The following is a 2607-nucleotide window of genomic DNA, read 5'->3' as shown; positions in this document are numbered from 1 at the left end:
TGGTGCTAGTTGTGACTTTTTGGTTTTTCGAGACAGGGTTTCTCTGTGTAGCTTTGTGCCTTTCCTGGAACTCACTTGGTAGCCCAGGCTAGCCTCAAACTCACAGAGATCTGCCTGGCTCTGCCTCCCGAGTGCTGGGATTAAAGGTATGCACCACTACTGCCCGGCTTTAGTTGTGACTTCTTAATGTTCTCCCATTAGTAACGAGTTAAATAAAAGTGTAAACACACGTTCACTTTATGTCACTAGGGCTTCAGAAGACAGGTGCTCAGGACTCTATCTCATTTGGGCACTCGGGATTTTATTTGACCTTTTCTTGAAAGGTACCCTAAACCACTGAGAGATACTTAAGGTTCCTACCCAATGCTGAGAGGTTAGTATCAAACAGTGTGTAAGGAAAAGTGGCTCTGGGTCTGGTGGTGCACACCTGTAATTCCAACCCCCAGCAGGCTGAGACAGGAGCATCAGGACTTGGAGGTCAGCCTGGACTACACAGTGAGACCCTGTTCCAAAAGCAACACTGGCCCCAGCCCCACAAAACAACACACACACACACACACACACACACACACACACACACACACACCCAAGTCCCCAACCCATGCAAAACAACCCAGGCATGGAATTACAATTTCTAGCACTGTGAACACCACTGTGTCTTGTGTTTATCTCAGGATGGGCTCCTGGGCAAATTTAATTATCTCAATTCTTGTTTTATTGTTTAAGCTTAACGTGCATTACTGGTGAATAAAATGATTTAAAACAACTAAAGAAGCCGGGCGGTGGTGGTGGTGGTGCACGCCTTTAATCCCAGCACTTGGGAGCCTTTAATCCTAGCACTTGGGAGCCTTTAATCCCAGCACTTGAGAGGCAGAGGCAGGCGGATCTCTGTGAGTTCGAGGCCAGCCTGGTCTCCAGAGTGAGTTCCAGGAAAGGCACAAAGCTACACAGAGAAACCCTGTCTTGAAAAACAAAACAAAACAAAACAAAACAAAACAAAAAAAAAAAAAAAAAAAAAGAAAAGAAAGAAAAAGAAAAACAACTAAAGAAACGGAAATCAAAATCTGGGACATATCATCCTTTTTAATCAAATCCTGACTGATTCAGATCCCTTCTCCTTCCAGTCTGGGGGATTTAAGGTGGGAAATGACTGAGCATAATCCTGCCTTCCACAAGGGGAGTGAGGCAGCTGGCCCTTGAAGAGCTCTGGTGAGCAGGTGGCCCTGGGGGACTCCGCTGGTCTGTTGGATGGAGAGATGGAGCCTGTGGTTCAACCTTCTTAGGGTGATTCCTGAGACTTTCAGGATGTGGCTGAATAGACAAGACATTTTAAGGGACTGCTTGTTTGTAAAATGGGAGTTTAATGGTTATAATTTAAAAATGCCAAGTGGTCTAATATTTACATCTGAATCTAGTGGCTGGAGCCACAGGGATAGGTCCCACTGAACAGGTGGCTAGTGAGATCCCTGATTGGTTTGAGTTAAGCAAGAGTTTAAGGTTAGTGCGTTTCTCTATCTCCACCTGAAGAGGATCGTGGACTAGATCCTTGGGGGTGCTGGAGGTCACAGGACCCAACCATGATGTTTCACTCTGCCCAGGTCACCTTGAGTCCCTTCGCTCATGGGGCAAAGGATCCAGAAGGATGTTGCCAGCTGTAAAAGCTGCTCAAGCTTCTGAGAACCGGGGAAACCCCTGGTCGGATAGCCTCTGTCTGGGATGAAATGCACGTCCCTCTCAACTGCTGCTCTGTTTTCAGACTGATTCATAAGTGAACCAGGAAGTGAGCGATGTGAAGGAATGCTGACACCTGCCCGGAGGGCCAGACAGTAGGCGCTGACTCAGACGCCCGCCGCCGGGTCTGGAGGAGAGCTGTCTTCTGCAGGTTAATTGCACAGGCAGCTGGTCGCAGTCTGAACCCTGGCGCTCAGGATGCCGCGCACGCGCCCTCTAGCGGCGAGAACTGCGCATGCTCTCCTTTCTTCTCGCTGGAAGCTCCCCCATTGATGTTTTCCGTCCTTGTCGCGTTCAGCTAGTGCACTCGTGTTGCTCTAGGTGCCTTATGTCTCATTTTGTAGGTCTAAGGTGTATTACCCGTGAATAATGGCACCAAATGTCTTGCTAACTAACGCAGCCAGACATAAAGCGGAACGTGGAGCTGGAGATGGATGGGGGAATTATTTTTAAATTTAAATAAAATACAAGTAGTAGCTCCTTTCCCCAAAATTAGTAGTACTTTCAATGATGCTTACCAGTTTGAAGAATTTTTCATCAAACATACGTCTATTCTTTACCTAGATTCTTTCACTAACATTTTAGTGTACTTCATTTCATATGTATCTCTCCATCTCTCAAGCTATGTTCTTTTTTTTCCTGATGCATTTCGAAGTAGCTCACAAGTATCAGAACGCTTTGTTTCAAACACTTAGCCACCCATTGCAGCCCTCAGTGGTGTGTACGTGTACACATGTGTGCCTGTGCGTATGGAAATATGAGATTGACACTGGGTGGTTTTTTGCTTTTTTTTTTTTTTTTTCTTTTTCTATTTTTATTTGTCACGTGTGAAGGGAGCCCAGAAGGGAACACATCCGGACACCAAACTGTCAGCAC

The sequence above is a fragment of the Peromyscus eremicus genome, chromosome 1, assembly GCF_949786415.1.
Source record: "Peromyscus eremicus chromosome 1, PerEre_H2_v1, whole genome shotgun sequence".
Lineage (NCBI taxonomy): Eukaryota > Metazoa > Chordata > Mammalia > Rodentia > Cricetidae > Peromyscus > Peromyscus eremicus.
Note: the sequence above shows the minus strand (reverse complement) of the source record.